We start from the raw sequence: 15,953 nt of genomic DNA on the forward strand, positions 1-15,953 counted from the left end.
AAAACTAAAGATATTATAGCTCATTGCTTACAAAATTTTGCCACTGTGGGCATTCCAAAACAGTTAAAAACAGATAATGGGCCTGGCTATACTTCTACCTCTTTTAAACAATTTTGCTCATCATTTGGCATTACTCATATAACAGGAATCCCATACAATCCACAGGGACAAGGCATAGTTGAAAGAGCTCATAAAACTATTAAAATGTACTTATTAAAGCAAAAAGAGGGAATTGGGAAGGGGTATATATCCCCCAAAGATAAACTTAAAATAACCCTTTTTACTCTATTTTAAATTTGGATTCATCAGGGCTTAGTGCTGCAGAAAGGAACATGTGTCCAAAAAATGTACATAAGCCCAAGGTACTTTGGAAGGATATTCTAACAGGACAATGGAAAGGTCCTGACCCAGTGATTGTCTGGAGTTGGAGGTCTGTTTGTGTGTTTCCACAGGGAGAACAGCAGCCAATTTGGATTCCAGAGAGATTAACTAAAGCAATTTCTACAGACCAAAAAGAAGATGATTTGGCTCAAATCCATAACAGCTGATATCCAGAACTCCAGTTCGGCTATCCTTACATCTGCGACAGTGGTTCTCCCACACCTGGAGGCTAATGAATAATGAACACCATTAAGGCCTATTTCAAATGTAAAAAACCTTGAGGCTTACTTGTGGGAATACCTTCAAATCTATATGCAAGTTACAGGAAGAAGGATGGGATATCAAAAGAAGAATCAAACCCAGGTGGTAACCAGGATGCCTTTTCCAATATCTATTTTATCATTGTTCTTTCCCACATCATGAAGTTCTATTTTGTTTTTTGAGCTCATACAGACCTAGGTTAATGTTTTTCTGATCAGTTCTATTTTTTGGCTGTGGAGTTTTTGAGCATTGCAATGGGGATTTCACCTGTGAAAAGCTACAAGGCCTTTACTATTGATATGTGTTGTATGTATTGTATTATGTGTGCACACTTGTGTTTTGTGTTGTATGTCTGTATGTGCGTATGTCCATATATCATATATGAAGAGCGCTCATGAAAAAATGGATCCAATTTTTTTTTTTTATTATTCACGTGATTTAAATGGTTTAATTTAAACTGGGTAAACAGCTGTTAAGGATTGTTTTAAAATGTGAACAAAAAAGGTTAACAGATCTGTTTGTTTACTTTCACCTTTCCTTTTCATTATATCTAATTCTATTCAGGATACTAAACTGTTTAGAAAATTGCTTTTTTTTTTTTTTCAGTGCCTGCTGGAATGTTACATAATTTTTTTTTAGCCATCATTGCCAGAATTCCTATCTTCATCTCAGTGCCAGTGAAGACAAAGATAAAACCAAACTACAGCTTCTGCGATAGCTATCACAACAAACTGTATAAACTGATATATCAATGAATAATGTAACTCAACAAGTGATGCTCAATCAAGAAGTCGATTTACTTTGGGAGGAAATGGACATATTAATAGATTCCTCTGCTTTGAACTGCTTGCAGAACTTGCCTGGACTATGTATCACGTGTATGCATTGTGAACTATCTGTTGGTGCAGTGAATTGTGGTAATGCTGGGGTATCTTTGCTGATGGTGTCATCGGTGGTACAATTTTCCCAAAAGGAGCCGTCAATTGGCTTGGTGTTGTGGCATTTTGTATCCTCCTCCCTTCTGCTTGTGATAGTCATTCAGCTAATATTTGGGGGCCAACAGAGGTGAGGCAAAGAACCTCACCCCCCCACTGGTGCAAAGGCCTATCCACAAGTATGGCTGTATGCTGGGCCGGTAGTCAATGACGGGTAAGATCCAATTGCAAAGGTACCAACCTAAGACAGGAGGCTGACGCCTTGAGGTCAGCTCATCCGATGTCGGGTGAGGACCATATGTAGTATTGGACAACCTAAGACAGGCATGGTCCCTAAGCCACATGCTTGTTGTTTAAACAGAAGGGGGAGATGTTGAGAGCCACAGCTGAGTCGGGATGGTGCCTGGGATTTTGCCAGAAGGAGTGGTTGAGAGGTGATGCCAGCAAGCCATTAAGATGATGATAATTAAGCTGTGTATAATTTCTGTGACTGGATGATGCTGGATTGAAACAGGCTGTGTATTCAGTTGTATATAGACCCCTGCTGTCCAGCAATAGGGCGGCTCTTGCTGCCTCGGGCTCCCACTACTTTTGAGTTCTCGCAGAGCTCCCGTTGAGTTCTCACGGAGTTCCAGTTGAGTTCTCGTGAAGCCCGGTTGAGGGCTGGGAGAGTTCCCGGGGAACTCGAGTGGAGTGCCGGTGAGAGTTCGGGCAATAAAGTAGTTCCTGTTTGAACCTACAAGTGCCTCATGGTGGCTCGGTTATTTGTGCCCAGCCAGACTGCGGCAATAATAGACTATTATTATTCAACCTTTAAAAGGAAGAATATTCTGGCATATGCTACAAAATGGATGAATTTTAAGGACTCTTATAATTTAAGGATTCTTATAAGTGAAATAACAATGTCAAAAAAAATACTCTATGACTTATAATTCCACTTATATGAAGTACTTAGAATAGACAAAACCATGGAAAGAGACAGAAGAATGGTGGTTGCCAGGTGAAGCAGGAAGTTACTGGGCAGTTATTTTTAATCGTTACAAAGTTTCACAGATGTATGGCATCATGAATGGACTGAATACTTAAAAATGGTTAAGATAATAAAATTTGTTATGTGTATTTTTTATCAAAATACAAAATTAGAAGAACCACAAAAAATAGTTAAGTTGAAAATAATCTTAGAAACCCTAACTACTAATTACTTTGCTAATGAACAAAAAAAAATTAATATTTAGAGTTTAATGACTTGTTCAAAGTCACATAATTAGCTTTGGTTGACTAACATGTGAACTCAACTCTTCTGAATACCAAGGCTATGCTTTCCCTATTGATCTACCTGCAACATCAAAAGAAATACATAAATATACTTAAGTAATGCTTTTATATTGCCACACATAGTACTGCAATATACTTTACCCTAAAATGTTACAAAAGAAATACTGAATTGTTGGACTTTTTCCTTACCAAATGTCAAGTAACATTTATTGCTTTTAAAACAAAAGTCTGTAGCTTGCTTATATATATAAACTGAGAAAGTTTTTCATACAGTTTCATCCTACTTGAAATATTTTCTATATTTATTGATTTGAGAATGTTATCATGCTGAAAATAAATATTAAGTAATGCCTGGTCTATAGCTAAATTTACAGTAAGTATACAAAAAGGCCACTAGTATAATAAAAATATTAAGAAAAACTCTTATAATGTCATTAATCTTAACAGTATAACATTACTATAAGGTAAAATATCATTAAGATAAAGACGGTTTAATCACTGTACAAATGGAGTTTATTGATCTATCATAAAATGAGTTTACTGACAAAACAGCTTAAAGTATTATTTGCAGTTATACAAGTGTGCTTTGAAAATATTATACTAAGTATAATTTCTAAGAGTTTAATTAGACTATCAAGAAGTTACTGAACATGTGTTGAATTTTTTAGATATTTTAACTGCTAACAGCAAAGCAGGTGTGTATTATTTTTGACTCATAATTGATTTTTGTTTTTGAGAGAACTATTAATGATCAATGTCATTACAGAATCTTTTCTGAGATAGCAAATGGAGATTTAGCCACCTGATTAGCACTTCAAGTATTATGCCAGTCATTTCCTCAGATAGCATATACAACAGGTTTTCAAAAACTGAAACGCTTAAAGATGAGAAAAACATTACATAAGGACAAGTTAATCTTATCAATCTTACCTAATTACATGTTTCCTCCCCAGAAGCTAAAAGCTTAGAGAAAATTTCATTACTTTTGTTAAGGGAAGTAATAGAGTGTCATGAAGAAGAACATGGACCTATAGATCCCAGAAGATAAAGGTTCAAATCCTGACTCTATCACTCTTGGCTGTGTTTACCTTTGGACATATTTTCCTTATTTGTAAAACATGAATTATACCTACTTTGTAAATTAAATGTAAGGATTAAATGAAATAACATGGAAAACAAAGTACGCAGTCATGAAAGACAAGACTGGGGAACTACTGTCAGAGATTGGAAGAGGCTAAGAGGATATGAATGTAGTAACTAAGTAACAAGAGATCTAGGACAGGGCATTAATGGAAAAACTGGTGAAATTCTCATAGTCTGTAGTTTAATAAGCCAATATTGTTTCTTTAGTTGTGATTACCGTTTCATGGTTATATAAGATGTTAACATTAAGAAAAAAAAAGTCATAGACTTTATCCTTCTCTTCCAATCTATGTATATCTTTCTTAATAGCAAACTGAGTGAATATTATATTTTTCCCAAAACAATTCTATTGGATAGAAAATGACTGTATGAACACTACATTTGGAAAAACAAAAACATTATTTAAAGTTTAAGAAAACCCCATCATAGTCAATTAAAACAAAGTGTTTTAAATTATCTCCTGGTTTATTTTCAAACTGGTCATACATACTCTAAAACACAAGGAGCATATTCAAAGAAAAATTCTGCCCTATTTTTAAAACAAATTTTATTTTAATGATACTGTCAAACTGGAAACAAGTCAGTATTTGATTTTTAAAATAAAAAATTTTATGCTGACCTAGAAAAATCTGACTAATCTACGGTTATAAGGAAGAAAAAACATCAGTGTGAAGTTCTCTATAGGTTTATTTCCCTATATCTTATTTTTAATTACAACTGAAACATAAATCAGAGAAGTTTTAAAAATGTGTCTTAAGCTATAATTTTGATACAGGCAAAAATATTAGAAGTACTTTCTAATATCATTTAAAAGGAAATTTTATGTATTTATTCATAATAAATTTATTATTTTATTCATCAGTCTCAGTCTACAAATCAGATAGATACTTTTCAAATTCAATTCAGGTTAGACCAAAGCTAAACAAAACATGCCTCATTAACATACTAAAGCTATCAAGATTCTCATCTCTTCTACAACTTAATTTTATTATCTTTCATAATTCAAATGTATGAGCATTCTAAGCCCATACTAATTTAAATGTGAAATGCATGATAGTATAAAAGATGCAGTTTTTTTTTAAAATCGCCAGATTTTACCTTATAAAAAGTAAACTTTATAAAGTTTTAAAAATGCCTTGTAAGATTACAAGCTAACAAAGATACCTTATACTAGTCTATTAAGAAACCAAATATATATCAGTTTAGGCATAAAATAAGCTGCTTTTATGATATAAATTATGATATAAAATAAGCTTTTTTCCAGCTGGGCCTGATAGTGCACACCTGTGGTCTCAGCTGTACTTGTGAGGCTAACGTGGGAGTTCAAGGCCAGCTTACACAACACAGAAAGACCTTGTCTCAATAAAGAAACAAAACAAAAAGAGACTGTTTTTAAAATGGAATAGCACTTTACAAGATGAAGATTATAGAAACTTACTTAAAAAAAATTACTTGGAAACTCGCAAAAAAACCCAAAAAACAAAAACGAAAACAAACAAAACTAAGATACCCACCCCTGCTGATTTTAATGCTCCAAACAGAGAAATTCCTTTACATTGAATATGGCACACTTTTACAATATGATTTTTGCCCCCTTCAGCTGAGATTCCTAAGAAACATGGTAAACATTTTATACTTTCTAAGCTCAAATTTTATTTTCTTCTATTTCAAGTTTTGAATACTTATTATTTCAGTAATCACAAACAAGTAAACTCAACTCTCAATATCCACCAGGGATGAGTTCAGTACCACCCCCCACCAAAGGATACCAAAATATGTGGATGCTGAAGTGCCTTACATAAAGTGGCACAGCATATGACATAACCTACACATACCCACCTATAACTGTAAATCATTTCAAGATTACTTACAATATCGACTACAATGTAAATGCTATGTTAATAGTTGTTATACTATAGCTATTTAGGGAATAATCATATGAAAATTAAGTTTGTACAAATTTTTTTGAGAATGTTTTTGACTTAAGGTTGGTTGAATCTGCCAAAGCAGAACTCATAGATATATAGGGCCAACTATATAAATGATTCAATTTAAATCTCACAGAGTAACGCAATTCCAACTTTACCCACTAATGTAGTTATAAATGGTAATATAATTGCAATTCTTTTCATTTTAAAAACTCCTGTAAACCAATTATTTTATATTAGGTCAGATATTAAAAGCATATAATCATTAATACCAAAATATTACCAGCTTCAAAATCTGCTAGAAAAGGTAAAATATAATTAATTTATATGAATACATTTTTAGAGCAGGAACAAGCCTGACCTTTATCATATAAACTTTTTTGTTTTTTTGAAAATATAAGCAAAATTAAGAGTTATAGTCAGAAATAAACCCATGACATGTAACTGCTAGTATTAGGTCTTACTTTTAAAACCAATTATTCCAGAAAACTAATATCTCCTCTAAAAAATTATATAGATATTTCACTTCAAAGATGCTAGGTTTGGTGTAGACATATACATTTCTTAACATACATATTCAAATTTTGAGTTAGTTTTTATATGACAACCCTTACTGAAAACTAAAATCAGCTATCATTTCACACATAATTACACAGTACAGTAAGATATCACGATTCAATATTCTAGGCCAAGAGCAAACTTTCCTCAAGAGCCAGATTTTAGGCATGTGAAGTCTACAGACACTATTGCAACTAATGAACTCTTCCACAATAATGCTAAGGTAGCCATAGATGGTATGTAATAAAGGGGTGTGGCTATGAGCCATTAAAACATTATTTACAAAATAGGTGGCCAGGGCTAATTTCTACTATAGGCAAAAAAAATTTGATTTTCAATACATAACACTTTCAGTGAACATAAAATCATGTTTCACTTCCATCTGATAGTTGTTACAAGTATTTAAATGATAAAGGGACCATGAAATTTTTTTCTGAGCTCAGAATCTCCAGTTAGACTAGGAAATTAAAATGCTAATAAAACATTAAAATATAAAGGGTACAATAATATTTTATTAAGTAATCTTACCTTAATCAAATGAAAGAATCTAAACTCTAATATATTTCTGGCTTCAATTCAAAATATAGTTGAATCAAAATTTGTTTCTTGTTAAATTCCTAGAGAAACAAAATTGGAAACTTTTAAGTCAGGTTCCAGTTGCAGATAAAATGGAGTAATCACACTCCAACCTGCCTCTCCAAGTGCACATAGCTACAAAACCTGGATAGAATGCCTGGAACAGCTACTTAAGAACTCTAAAAAGTAAACAGTAGCAGGCAGATTGTATAAGAGCATTAGAATTTAAAGTACCACTGATGCAATGATAGGTTACCATTTTGATCCCCTCTGGTATCATCCAGCCTGAACTAGAGCAGTCCAAATGGAAAGCTTCAGGGGAGGCCCTCTAGCTGTGACTAGAAGAGAGGGAAAATGGTCTTCTAACATTCACAAGAAAATGTGGAAATCTTTTTTCTTTCCCTTTTCTTTCCATTCTCTCAGCCCAGCCATGTGTGGCAGCTGCAGCAACAGTAGCAATGGAGTCCTAAAACTCTGAGGGAGAACTTGCAGTCAGAACCTAACTGGGTGGACTGCCTACTAAAACAAATACATCAACATTCTGCACTGGATTTAAAACAAGATCCAAAATCTCATATTATGTAGTTAAATATTCAGGATATAATCCAAAATTACTAGAAAAAAAAAACAGGAAAATTTCAACTTGTCTGGGGAAAAATGCCAACACCAAGAACAGATGTTGGAATTGTTGATGAAGATATTAAAGTAATTATCACAAAGTGCTTCAACAAGCAAGAACATTCTTGAAACAAGTAGAAAGATAGGAAGGCTCAGCAAAGAAATAGAAAATATAAAAAAGAATCTAATGGAAATCTTGGAAATTGAAAAATATCAATAACCAAAATAAAAAGTTTATTAAATAAACTCAACAGAATGGAGATGACAGAAGAAAAAAAAAATCAGGGAATTTACTACTGATAGAAGTTATCCAACCTGAACAACAGAGAGAAGAGATTCGGGGGGAAAATGAAGAGTTTTTTTGAACTTGTTACATTCAAATGCTAGCAAGGAAAAAGAAAGCTTATATAAGTAAAAACATTTTTAACAAAATGTATAAAAAATTCAATGTAAAATGAATATAACATGTATATTATAAGGTATGTAATACTGTCTACCCTCTCTCTATATATAGGTTCTGCATGATAGATTCAACCAGTGGATAAAATGTAAGTAAAGTAGTATTTAGTGGATAATTTATGGCATTAAAAATATTTTTATTAGAAAACCAATGGCAAAATTAATAATCTACACTTCTACTTTAAAAACAAGAAAAAAAGGAGCAACTTAAACACCAGCAAACAGAAGGAATGAAATAGAAGAAATCAAAGAAATTAAAAAGTGTAAAATAATACAGAAAAATCAATAAAACAAAATCTGGCTCATTAAAAAAAAAAAAATCAACACCAGTCTTCCTTGCAAGACTGACAAAAACAAAACGAGGAAATCTTATTGCAAACCCCACAAACATTTAAATGATAATAAGGGTATACTATGAACAATTCTATGCACACAAATTTAACAACTTAGATTAAATGAATCAATTCCCTGAAATCACAAAGTACCAATACTCATTCAGGATATAAGCTGCATAATTTCATAACTATTGACTAAATGGAATCTGCATAGTTTCATAATTATTGAATAAATGGATTCTATAGGTAAAAACCTTTTTTAAAATAAATGGAAACAACCAGGTGCATGTGGTTTCATTTAACTGTACAAATATTTTAAAAAGAAGTAACACCAGACTGATAAGATTGGTATGGAAGAAAGACAACTATTTGCAAATGATATTATACAGAAAATTTCAAGGAATACAAATATACACACAACCTACTAGAACTAATAAATAACTTTATTAAGGTCAAAGAATATAAGGTCAACATCAACCACATTTCTACACATTAGCAATTGGAACCCCAAATTTCAAAATTATACCATTCAAAATAGCTCTATAAAAATGAACACTTAGATGTATAAATATAATAATACATACACATGATCTACATGCTAAAAACTACAAAATCTTAATGAAATAAGTCAAAGAATACCAAATATATAGAAGGAAATACTGTGTGTATTAGACTGGAAAACTCAATTCAGTAAAAAGAAGTTAATTTTCCCCAAACTGGTCTACAGATGTAATACAACTACAATCTAAATTCCAGATTTTTTTGTAGTTATATTAGAAGCTGATTTTAAAGTTAATATAAAAAAGCAAAAGACCTAGAGTAACCAAAACCATTTAAAAGAAAATAAAATTGAAGAAATTATACTATTTAATTTTAAGGACTTCAGCTCACTTACCAAGACAATGTGGTATTGGTAATGGTAAAGACATACCAATCAATGAAATAGAGTAGAATGTCCACAAACAGATATCCATAAACATGGCCAACTGACTTTGTTTTGTTTTGGTACCAGAAGACTGAACTCAGAGGTACTTGACCACTGGGCCACATCCCCAGCTCTATTTTGTATTTTATTTAGAGACAAGGTCTCACTGAGTTGTTTAGTGCCTCGCTTTTGCTGAGGCTGGCTTTGAACTAGCAATCCTCCTACCTCAGCCTCCTGAGCTGCTGGGATTACAAGCCTGTGACACTGTGCCTGGCCCAAATGAATTTTGATAAAGGTGCAAGGGACAGTCTTTTGACAAATGGTGTTGGAACAACTGAGTATCTAAATGCAAAGAGAAAAGGAAAACTTGACCTAAACTTCTCACATTATACAAAAGTTAACTCAAAATGAATCATAAATCAAAATGTAAAATATGAAACACACACAAAGAGATGACAAAATCCTTGTGATCTGGAACTAGGCATAAACCACAATCCATATAATAAAAAGTAATAAGTTGACTTTACTAAAATTAAAAACTTTTGCTTTGGCATGATATCTTTATGATAAATAAACTGCAGACAGGGAGGTAATATTTGTAAATCACATGTAAAATAAAGAACTTGCCAGAATATATTAACTCTCAAAACTCCAAAGTAAGAAAAAAAATTAAGTATGAGCAAAAGCTCATGGATTAAAATAACTAAATTTTAAATAAAATACCAAAAACCTGGCAATACCAAAGGCTACCAAGGATGCAGAGCAATAGAAACTATCATTCATTTCTAGTGAGAATGAAAAATGGCACAACTCCTTTCAAAAACAGTTTGGCACTTTCTTATAAAGTTAAAGTACACACTTACTCTATTACCCAGCAACTGAATTTCTAGCTATTTACTCAAGAGAACTAATAACTTATATTCACCAAAAAATCTGTACATGAATTCTTTTTTTTTTTTTTAGAGAGAGAGAGAGAGAGAGAGAGAGAGAGAGAATTTTTTTTAATATTTATTTTTTAGTTACCAGTGGACACAACATCCTTGTTGGTATGTGCTGCTGAGGATCCAACCCAGGCCGCACACATGCATGCCAGTCGAGTGCACTACCGCTTGAGCCACATCCCCAGCCCATGTACATGAATTCTTAATGATGCTTTATTCATAATCATCAAAAACTAGAAGCAGTCCAAATGTTCTTCAATGTGTGAATAAATAAACTGTGGTATACTGATACAACAGAACCTCATACAGGAATAAAAAGAAATTAACTATTTGATTCCTGAAACATGGATAAATCTTAAATGTATTTTGCTAAGTGAAGGAAAACCAAGATATGATTACATTCGTATGACACTCTATAGGAAAAGAAATGAGGGGCTGGGGATGTGGCTCAAGCGGTAGCACGCTCGCCTGGCATGCGTGCGGCCCGGGTTCGATTCTCAGCACCACATACAAACAAAGATGTTGTGTCCGCCGAAAACTAAAAAAAATGAATAAATATTTAAAAAAAAAAAAAAAAAGAAATGAGATTAGTGGTTGTCAGGGGTTGGAAGAGAGAGGAGCAACTGACTACAAAGAGGATATGCTGGGGAAATTTTAGTGTGATGAAATTTGTATGGTCTGTGTATGACCCTATGCATTTGTCAAAACACATAACTATGTAACAAAAAGACAGAACTTTAATAAATGCAAATTTTTAAAAAAATCAATTTACCAAAAAAAAAAAAAAAAAAAGTCAACTAAGATGTTGGTGGAGTTTCAAAACAAACTGCAGTCTGTGACAAATGAATTTTAACTATATTATAAATTAAAACCTCACTGAAGAGGTTAGGGCACATTTATTTCACGTTGTTAAAGATTCTGATTTGCTTTACTAGAATGGAACAAATAAGTAAATGGATGATGGAAACTGAGTTTCTCACTTTTCAAGAGGAAAGTTACAGATAATCAAGATGGAGAAGCCTAAAATGAATGCTTTGGTACTGGGTTTCAAATCACACACATGAATTTGGGTGGAAACAAACAATTATACATGTGTATAGATATATAGGCTAGCATACTACACACCTGTATCTCCTAGCTGTGTCTCCTGAGAAGGTCTAGAAACAGTGATATTTCAATAGCAATAAGCCTACCCAGCATCCAGAAACTGGTTTCTTAACACAATTCTCCGATACAAGGAATCTGTATATCTTTGGGGAAATGGTCATTCTAGTAGTTTTAGCATTAAGAAAATATACAACAGTCTGTATTATTTTGTAGTGCCAGAAATCAAGTAAGTATGAAAAAAAGAACATTTGACATTTGAATGTGAGAGAGAAACTAACACTAGAACAATTTTAACAAAATAAGCAACATACTCATTGACTTATGATGAGCGTTACATACCCACAAAATCAACATACGTTAAAAATATCCTAGGTTAAAATGCATTTAATACAAGTAACTTACTGAACATTCGAGCTGATCTTAGCCTACCTTAAATGTGCTCAGAACACTTAGATTAGCATTCAACTGGGCAACTTCTTCTAACACAAAACCTATTTTATTTTTAAAATAAATATATATGTATAATATGTGTGTGTATTTAGCTGTAGATAGGCACAACATTTTATTTATTTATTTATTTATTTATTTATTTATTTAATGTGGTGCTGAGGATCAAACCCAGTGTCTTACACATGCGAGGCAAGCACTCTTACCACTGAGCCACAGCCCCAAAAACCTATTTAATAATGAAGTATTGAGTACCTCATATATATTTTGTTGGATGCATATACTGAAAATGGAAAAGCAGAAAAGTTGTATAGGTATACATCTGCACCATAATAAAGTTGAAAAATTTGTAAGTCAAACCATCATAAATGGGATACTCTGTATTAGAATAAAATAAACCAATGTAATGAGTACATGTAGTGACATAGTGATTAAATAAATAAATGGAAGAGAAGGAACAAAAGTTTCCTTATAGGATTCCTAATAAGGTATATAGATACATTCTACCCATAATATAAAACTTAATATCCTACCTCTTAAACGTGGGCTGAAATCAGAAACTCATTTCCAAAGAATAGAATACAGAAAGACAAATTTGCAGAGGAGAAACCAGGCAAATACTATCTTACCAAGTGATGTTGTCATCACATATTCCCTGAAAAGATGGGAGGAGAAGTACACTTTATTTCTCTGCTATTATTCTTTAAAATCCATAACTGGAGTGTAAATATAAGAAAAACAAATGCAAACTGCATAACATTTTACAAAATACTTGACTTATACTCAAAACTATCAAGGTCATGAAAAACAAGGAAAGACTGAGAAACTGTTGGCAACTAAGGAGATAAGACAAATGCAGTGTGGAATCCTGGCTTGGATCCCAGAACAAAAGGAGGGTAATGGGAAATCTGGTGAAATCTGAGTTTGGAATTTGGAGTTTGGTAAATGTTAAGGTACCAATGTTGGTTTCTTGCTTTTTGATAAACGCCCTTGGTTTTGTAAAAATGTTGACTTTAGGGGATGATGTATGAGGAACGTAATGCAATTCTCTTTATATTTGTATTATCTTTATAACTATTCTATCAATTTAAAATTGCTCCAAAATAAAAAATTTGTTATTATTGAAAAATGGGCAAAAGTCTTGAACAGACCCTTCACCAAAAAGGATATAGTTTGTATGGAAGAAAAAAAGAATTTGATGTTTAGCTATTAGGAAAATGTGAATTATAAACATTATTAGATAGCAATATAAAATCAATTAGAACAGTTCAAATTAAAAAGAATGACCATACTAAGTGCTGACAAAAATGCAGAACAAGAAGAACACTTACTTATGATAGTAATACAAAATGCTATGGTTATCTATTTATTTAGCAGTACTGGGAACTGAACCCAGGGCCTTGCACATACTACTCAAACACTCTACCACGGAGTAACTTCCTAACCCTTTTTAAATTTTTAAATAGGGTCTCACTAAGTTGTCCAGGTTGACCTTAAACTTCCAGTCCTTCTGCCTCAGGTTCCTGAAAAGCTGGGATTATAAGTGTGCATTGTCACATCCAGCTGGCATAGTCATTTTAGAAAACAGGGTAGCAGTCTTTTACAAAGTTAAATATATACATTTACCACATGACCCAGCAAACCCATCCCTGTGTATTTTCATCCAAGAGAAAAGAAAATTCATATTTAGCCAAAATCCTGTACATAAATGTTTATAGCAGCTCTATTCAGAAAAGTTAAAAACTGGACACAACCCAAATACTCTTTAATTAATGAACAAATAAACTGTGGTGCCATACAACTAAACACTACTCATCAATAAAAAAGGAATGAAATATGAATATACAAAATAACTTACAATAATCCTAAATAGCATTATGCTCAGTAAATGCATACATAACAGTTTCAAATGGCTCATACTATATAATTCCATTTAACAGCCATTTCTGAAAAGGCAAAAGTGAAAAGAGTGGCTGCCAGGAATTGGGAGTCAAGGGGAGGGTATGACCACATAGGGAGAGAGCTCGAAAGAGTTTTTGGAACTAATGGTACTGTTCTGCATATGGACTGTGATGGTAGTTAAATAATTCTATATACCTGATGAAATGTATTAACTGTACATAGGTAAAGCCAGTTTTACTGCATGTTCATTTAAATTTTTTTTCCTGATAATTAAAAAGCCTTTCTTTAAGTCATCAAGGCTTTTCTAGGATATTTAGTTTGGATTTTACAGTCTTTAAAAATCCTCTTGTTTATTCTGCCTACTTTTAAGACACAGCAACTGACAAAGTTTCTTAGCTCAGTCTTGACACATAAAATCATTAGGAATCAATAGAGGAAATGTTATTTCTTCTAGGCAGTGTATCCCTGCAAAGGCTTCTAATCAGCCAACAACCATAATTCCACTAATTGAAGAGTAAATCCTGACATCTGCTTAATAACATCATAAAAGAACCTTCATTAAATATTTTTGTTAAAGAATAATGATTTGGGGGCAGGGGTTGTGGCTCAGCAGCAGAGCGCTCGCCTACATGGGTAAGGCCTTGGGTTTGATCCTCAGCACCACATAAAAATAAATAAATTAATTAAAGATATTGTATCCAACTACAACTAAAAAATAAATATTAAAAAAAAGAATTACTTACAGTCCATATAGAATGCAGTGAGGGATATGATTAATTCAATGTATAGACAGCATTCTGAAAATTTATCTCCATTTTTATTATTAGAAAAAAGACAGTTACTTATTTGGGTAAGTAGGAAACAAGGAAGCAAGTATATAAGCCAGAAAACATAATACTTCAGAAGTAATTCTATTCTTCTAAAAGAGTTTATTTATCTTACCTTAACTAATATAGTAATACTATAAATTTCCAATGTACCATTATGCTATATATACATGTGGTCACAAAAAATCCATGTATTACAGTAATTAATTTAAATAAAAGTATGTACTAAGATAATAACTCTCCTGAACATTTTTTAAAAAGCCAGCTCACAAGTATTCTAATTTAAAATGGAAGACAAAAAGCCTCTGTAAGGAACAATTTTTGCCTGTAGGCCTTTTGTTCTCTTAATATTACATTCAATTAGAAGTGAAATGGTCTGCTTCAAGAATTTAGGTTTATTTTCCCCAGAAACAGATTTTGGGGAAAAAATTACTTAGATCTGGTATCATATTATTTCTAACTGAAGCTATTTGTGGTATTATCTATAATAGTTCACTAAGGTCAGTTTAGTTTCAATATCCATTAAAAAGAATACCTACTGCAAATCTATATGCTTATTGCTTCATAAAATTTTCTCAGTAGAGTTCAATTTATCAAACAAAGGCTGCTTTAATAACCCAAGTCTGACTTCCAATGATGTATGTACCTGTCCACATTTTTTAGTAAAATAGTAAATTCCATCTGTCTCTCTGTGACACTGAATATATTTAAGTAATTCCTATATTTTAATGTTAATAAACATGGAAGGTTCTCCCTCCTTTTCAAAAGAATCAAGAATACCTCAATTATTTTCTTTTCTTCCTTTCTTTTCGTTTTTTGGCATAGGCTCCATGAAACTGAAAGGGTAAAGTTTCTAAGCTGCTTCTAAACTGCAAAGCCTGAGTTAAAATGTAAAAGACCAGGCATTGTAAAGTTCCTAAGCTGCAAGGCCTGAGTTAAAAAGTGAAGGACTAGGAGAGACTCCCAGGAGCCACCGTACAGGGATTTCTGTCAGCACATAGAGGGCAGAAGTTCGGCTCAGAGGGCACAGCTCCGCCTATTGGAAGAGAAGAAAATGGGATTCAGCCATAGAACAGGGGATGCCAGCATGGCAGAGATCTGATGTCATCGGAGAGCGGCCGAGGAGAGAACTTCATCGGTGCCAGCGGCGACGGAAACAGTTGGTCCCCTGGTAGGGAGGGTGAGTCACAGATACCCGAGTCTCTCTCGCTTTGTCGTCGAGCCAGAGGGGAGGAGCGGGGCCACCGCCCGCGCCCGCAAGGTAGGCAGACCTGCGACCAACCTGCAGATCAGGCCCAGCGGTCTGCAGGCGTGGTAGGAGGGGCAGGGCAGAGC

At 33.2% G+C, this 15,953-nt stretch overlaps 1 protein-coding gene across 4 annotated transcripts in view; it reads right to left on the reverse strand.

Moving 5' to 3' along the window:
• The window catches only part of Glce (glucuronic acid epimerase), a 112,686-nt gene that overhangs the window by 40,047 nt on the left and 56,686 nt on the right, over positions 1-15,953 (reverse strand). For 3 of the 4 annotated variants that reach the window (XM_048793485.1, XM_048793487.1, XM_015480483.2), the window contains exon 2: positions 7,010-7,098. The exons of the other annotated variant lie outside the window; for it this stretch is intronic. The gene's annotated coding sequence lies outside the window, so the exon portion shown is untranslated. The remainder of the gene's footprint in view (positions 1-7,009; positions 7,099-15,953) is intronic. 4 annotated transcript variants of the gene reach the window in all.

Source organism: Marmota marmota, unplaced genomic scaffold (genome assembly GCF_001458135.2).
Source record: "Marmota marmota marmota unplaced genomic scaffold, marMar, whole genome shotgun sequence".
NCBI classification, from domain to species: domain Eukaryota; kingdom Metazoa; phylum Chordata; class Mammalia; order Rodentia; family Sciuridae; genus Marmota; species Marmota marmota.